Here is a 6,360-nt window from a genome sequence, read left to right as displayed (position 1 = left end):
CGTTTGGTATAAATAGTTGAATACCTAAAGCATGTTGTTTTGTCGTATACTAACTACTTTTTAAATCACTAGGGTGTGACGAAAAAGTCATTCTGGTAGAAGATGACGTTGTTTTAAACTACAGAATGGACAGTTCTTTATAACAAACCTGATTTGTTTTTAAATTGTAGAATAGCTAGTTGTCTGTTGCGGGGTTGTTTTTTCTTTGTGCTTCAAAAATTAAACGTTGTTTCTTCTACTTAAACAGTCATAGTATTAAGCCTAAATACTGTATTCAACTATTATTTAACGATGATTTTGCAACGTAAATACGTGATATTTAAACGATCGATTTAAAAATTGTGTTTAGCATGCTAACAAATAATTTATGTGTGATACTATTGTTGACTGACTTCTGTTGTTAATATGCAATGTTTTTGGACGTCACACATGATGCTTGATATAAGTCTGGGGCAGAGAACGTTACAGCAGCCACCAGTAGCACAGCGGATTGTCTCTTTTCTTAACAACGTTAAAAACCGGGTTTCGATACTCATGGGACAGATAGTTTATTATGTAGCTTTGTGCTTAATTACACGCAGACAAGCATCCTAGCAGTTAGCGTGTCGGACTGTGGATTCCTGGTTCTTGTTCTGTTACCGAAAAAACCAAACACCCTATGTACTTTGGAGTCGTGGATGTGTTGTAAGAGTGGTAATAGGAAAGTGGTAATACTATTGGATTAAAGAAGCCCGTGGGTTGCCGGTAAGTGGTGTAGATTAGTTGCCTTCCTTCTTTCTAGCCTATAACTTCGTAGTTAGAGACCGCTAGCGCAAATAGCCTTCGAGTAGCTTTGCGGGGAATTCAACAAGCAATAACAGTATATATGTTGACGTACGAATAACCTAGGAAAGTTGGAGTACAGGCACGTACGAATAGCCACTGCATTTCTTTATTTTTTTCGTGGGCGTTGAAATCGTCTAAAGAGCAGATGACATAAAGAATGTATAAAAGTAATTATGATAAATCTTAATTTGAGAACCATATCTATGCTCCAGAGGTTCTGGCCTACATCTTGAACCACGTACACTACTATCACATTTTTGTAATAACCCAAAAATCAAATATAATGTTTTGAACGTATATTTGGGTACTTTAGTGAATGATATGACCTCAGTGCCTTCGTTAATTTTAGACCTACGAACTAACGACGATGAACGAGATGTCTACTGTCAACTTTAATGACGCTGAGAATTTTTAGAAGTCGTGTCACTGATCATTAGCTTTATTAAGAAACAAGAATTTGCAGACAGCAGTGAGTTTATTGTTGTCAGACTTCCTCGCTAGGTGCTGCTGTGACGTCAACTGTACCAGACGTTATGAATTAATCTGAGTTTTGTATACGTAGGTTCGCCTAAACGTCTATAAAGTGAATAAATGTAAAACTACTTGTAAAATTTAATCATTTATAAGTTACTCAAATTGGTAACTTTCTACTGATCTTTGTAAGCCATCATTAAGTAAAGGTAAATAGGTTTGAATGTCCATACAAAGTGTTACCAGATGCAAATTCTTTTATATTTTTTACTGAATCCGTCTGTGGTTTGATATTAACGTTATATTTTTTCCAAAAAACCTAATATTTAGAGAGTTCATTTAAACCATCACAATATCAGCGAAACAAACAGGGTAGACGAAGATATGTCACGTGCTAGCTGTACAGACGCCAGACACACGGGCACTTCTGGACCAACAGCCTCTTCGTTGCCGCTAGCAACGTGATTGATCTGTGATCGAGTAATTTTTCGGCGTTGTACGCAGAGGTCGCTCCTGCAGTCAGTCAAACCCATTCGACAGCAGTGGCTGGCTAGGTTAGTCATATATACGGACGTTTATTCTAGAAAGAGATTAGACAATTTTTATTAACCTCGTTAATAGTTTATTATCCTACTAGTGAATCTAGTTTGGGTAAGTAATAACGTGTGACATATAATTTCTGTGATATACTTATCTAATTAAACAGTTACTTTGGTCTATTATATATTAGTCATAGTTGTATTAGTTTCATTATGGTTCTATAGATGTTTGTAAAATGATTTGAATAGTCGAATCTACAGAGTATTGAATGTTTACAAGGGCCTAATAATTATTTGATTAAATAACTTGTTTTCGAAGAATTTAATACATTTATCAAAGAAGTAATATACAACACTCACTAATATATGAACCTTTCGAAGTACAGTTACAGATATGGATTTTAAGTTAGTTCCAGAAACGATAGTCACTGATTACGTTATTTTATCTCACAGTAATTAGTATCGTTTCGTTTTTGTTTTTTGACAAACAATTAATACTGATTTTGCAGTAGTGATAATTTTTCACTGTGGCCAGCGTTTTATTGTTGTCGTAAGCAGCGAAAAATATTTATATTTGGTAATATTTGAGGAACAATTTTTTCTCGGGTTTTAAGGATTGTTATCAGACCTAAACCATTAGTAGAAAATGTAACGCCTTTATCAGGTCGTACTTTGATATCCTAAGTTTTTATAATAAACTTTACTGAATTTATAAACACACTAATTTTAATCTTTAATTTGTTAAATCATTTAACCAGATTACATTGGTTTATATATATAAATATGGTAGTACTGTATGTCCATGTAACTACTTCGGAGGGTGTAGATGAATCTTCACTAAAATTAATATAGAGGTTCATTAGGTCCATGCCTGGGTACTTGCGAATTTTCAGTTTTGCGGTTTTTATGGGCGTTTTTGTGTTTTTACCACTATTTCTTATCCTGTTGCGGATCTCCGCCAGATAATATTATGGTTTGTTGGGTCCATGCGGAGATGCACACAAATTTGCGGTTTCAAATTTTGTTTTACAGTTTTTAGGGTTTTTGTTTACAATTACATATAAGGGAAGCAACTTTTCATGTCCTAAGATAACCTTCCATTAATCCCGAATTTGCATAACTTCCGTCCAGGAGACGAGTACTCGGCTAGTTTCATGTACGTTTTGAAAAAAAGCCAGCGATCGAGTGCTTATTAGTGTGTAACATTAAGTCATTGAGGTCGTCTGTCTAAATAAATCTAGGTAACCCAACAGAATTGGGTTACCGTGTTAGTCAACAGGGAAGAATGCATCCAACGATTGATAACTGACAGAGAATTTGATGTATTGCTAAATAAAACTAATATAAAACGAACTACTTGTAAAGAGGTGATAGAAATTCTGTATTGTACCTTTCAGTAACCGTAATTAGTCGATTTACTTGTGTACGAAAATAGTAGTTACAAACTGATACTGAAACTTGATAAACAGATTGTACCTGATTTATTCTAATTTAAAAAATTAGTTGTGAATTACTTTGGTCAGTTTTTAATTGATATATTGTTCACATACATTTCTAAGCATAATAAGTTTTCTCAATTATGTTTTTATGTAATAATATACTCTACCTCTTTTTTATTCATTTATTTTCCGCACACATTTTTTTATGATGCTTCCATTTGGATTTAGGTTAGTCGTATATGTGTGTGTTTTTTGTTGTTTTTTTGGGGAGAGGGAAAGACAGGTTCTTCGACTGTGACTGAGGATCAGATTAGGTCACCGCTGTTTGTAAAACACATCTGTCTGTTTTTGTATAACATATCTAGGCCACGTTGTATCTACGACGTAAGTAAGGCTTTAGTTCGTCTGCTACTAACGTTGCATGCTGGGTATAATTACAATGCACTGTTCATCATATAGTAAATAAATACTGGTTTTGGGAATAATTAGCGTCTGTGGGAGTTTAAAACTTAAAAATAAAAAACAGAAGTGCAAATATAAACAAAAATATCTATAATTACTCAGAAGATTGTTGAAAACATGTACTACTTAAAAATGTCTTTATCGGAATTACCAACAATATTTATATACGAACGTTGCAAGTGCGTATAAGTTTTTCTGTATCTGGACGTCAGCGACGGTACCTTTCAAGAAAAAGAAATGTAATTATGTTCGTAAGATCTGTGTATAAATCAACGAATAATTCGTGTGGATTAACACTTAAGAATAAAATATAAAGGAATCACGCGCTCCAGGTGCGCTGTTTCCATGACAACGCAGGTGTACCGCTGCATGGTTCATGTAGTCAGGTGTGGACTTCGATGGATTGACGAAATTAGTCATCAGTAAAGTAGAATGTGGGTAAGTATGTACATGGTGGTTGAAGGGTAACTTGTCTTGTTAGTTGAGGCTTCAACTTTTATTTGCCCAAATACAAAAGCATATCGCGGGCCCCCAGCAGTGGCGTTCTACGGATAAAGTGGTATTATGCTTGGTACGCATTACCCCACCTACCCACACACCCTAGAAATTCTGGGTTAACAAAATATGTCATTCTTTTTAGGTTTGCGACCTTTTAACCATTGAAAAAAGTATTTTTCATGTGTGTTTGTGCACTTTCGGAATTTCGCGAATTTTCCACCACTACGAACTTGCTACAAATGTTTTTCTCTTAATTTTGTTCTAAAATATCTGCTGTTAGCTGTTTTATATCTCAAGTTAATGTTTATACTGTATGTAGCATATTAAAAAACAAACAACACAAGCGGTAACGCACTTAACGTCTTAGTAGCCGGAGAAATGCAACATGACGAGTCGCGATGATTGTTGTTTTTTTTTTTGGAATTTCGCACAAAGCTACTCGAGGGCTATCTGTGCTAAGTTGCGATGAGAAGTCATCATTTTTCAAGAAGACGCGACCGGAACATTTTTTTTGTTATTTGTATTCAATATATATTAATTGTTATTAAAAAAAACGCTTCTGTCTTTTTTTTAATTTGTGAAGTGGTTAAAAAATCACTTGTTCTATGTTCACTTTCTTCAATTTATTGTCAAACTCTAACTGTTTATCATGATTTCCATAAGTGCACTGAGAGCCATTGTCGGCCATTTGTAGAAAGGGATATAAAATTGTAAGCATAGATTCAAGCGTAATAACAGTGCATGTTACTCAGAGCAGAAGATGATACAGTTGGGTTCATAGAAAACAACTACATTCAGTATTCGATAGCTAATAGACGCTTAAAGATTTCTTGGGAGTTTAAGAAGGGTGTGAGAGGTGTGTGCGCGTCTGTCTTGTATTATTCTGTACTCTATAAATGAAAAAGGGTGATAAAAATTAAATAAACGCTAGCAACACGCTAGGATTAATATAAATTATATAACACTTTAACACTTAATTATTCTTTCGGCTTAGGTACCTGTGGAGTTTTGTTTTATTCAGTGTTATGTAATTTCAGCTAACGGATATCGGCGATTTTAAGAACCCACGAGTGAAATAGATATCGTGACAACGACGGTTACAATGTGAACTAGATTAAGGAAATAAACTGTAATTATCAGTTTTATTTAAGACTTTTTTTTTACGGTAAGAATTAATGACGTAACGTTATTATTATTTAACATCAGTTATTTATTTACGTAGATTATTTCTATTACTTTACTATAATCCACAACAATTGGCAAGCTAACAAGTTGGTCTTATCATACGAACACAATAATGTTTTTATGTGGTATTGAATACTGTTGACAATGGTATAGTACAATACCTGGTCAGTGTTTTACATGTATAGATCGGAATTTCCAAAACTGAGATCTGGGAAACTGGAGAACCGAGATATATACAAAAAATATTCACTTGCAAGTGTTCCTGACATCTAAAAGTGTCTTTATTTATGGTATGTACCATTATACCTGCAAGGGGTGGAATGCAAGTACAACACAAGAGGAAATATTAACATGTATTAAAGTAAGTTATTGCATTTTGTATGCACTCATTGGTTGGAGTCCTCGGTGATGAAAAAGGCCTAATGTCCAGGAAGGGTTGTGAGCCTAGGATCGACGTTGATAGGAAGCTCCCTACTGTGTCAGAGGCTGGTAGCCTTTTAAGCAGTGGAGTCGTAATTTTTATGTTTTTAGTATATTTTTTCTTAGTATTACATTCGATGGGTGTAGTTGGAGAATTGGTCACCAGACCATGAAGGAACTTCTAAATCTGTCTCTGACCTTTAGTGAAGACATCTAGGGTCATTGATTTTGTAGATCTCAAGAAAAAAAATAACACTTTATTATAAGAATTTGAAAGAATGTTTGTTTTTGTAGAACGTTCTTCTTGGATATTATAGCTATCTGTGTTTAGACGTATTTTTCTGCGTAGCAAATTTAAGTTTTTTTAATGTGCGAGTGCTAACTCTGCCTCAAAGTTTTCAGCGAAAACCAAAAAGTGAACTTTATCTGACCTTTTAGTACTGTTTAAAATATGTCTCTACGAGACAAGATTACACAATTGTAAAATAAGAAGAAAGAGCGCAAGAAGTGAATTACTTTTT

General features: G+C 34.3%; 1 protein-coding gene across 1 annotated transcript in view; it reads left to right on the top strand.

Annotated features, from left to right (window-relative positions):
- The first annotated feature begins 1,803 nt into the window (after positions 1-1,803).
- LOC143223391 (uncharacterized) overlaps positions 1,804-6,360 on the top strand; it is a 59,251-nt gene continuing 54,694 nt past the window's right edge. Inside the window, exon 1 of the mRNA XM_076451325.1 lies at positions 1,804-1,850. The gene's annotated coding sequence lies outside the window, so the exon portion shown is untranslated. The remainder of the gene's footprint in view (positions 1,851-6,360) is intronic.

The sequence above is a fragment of the Tachypleus tridentatus genome, chromosome 8 (assembly GCF_004210375.1).
Source record: "Tachypleus tridentatus isolate NWPU-2018 chromosome 8, ASM421037v1, whole genome shotgun sequence".
Taxonomy (NCBI): Eukaryota; Metazoa; Arthropoda; class Merostomata; order Xiphosura; family Limulidae; genus Tachypleus; species Tachypleus tridentatus.
The sequence above is the reverse complement of the archived record's forward strand: the minus strand, read 5'-3'. Positions and strand labels throughout refer to the sequence as shown.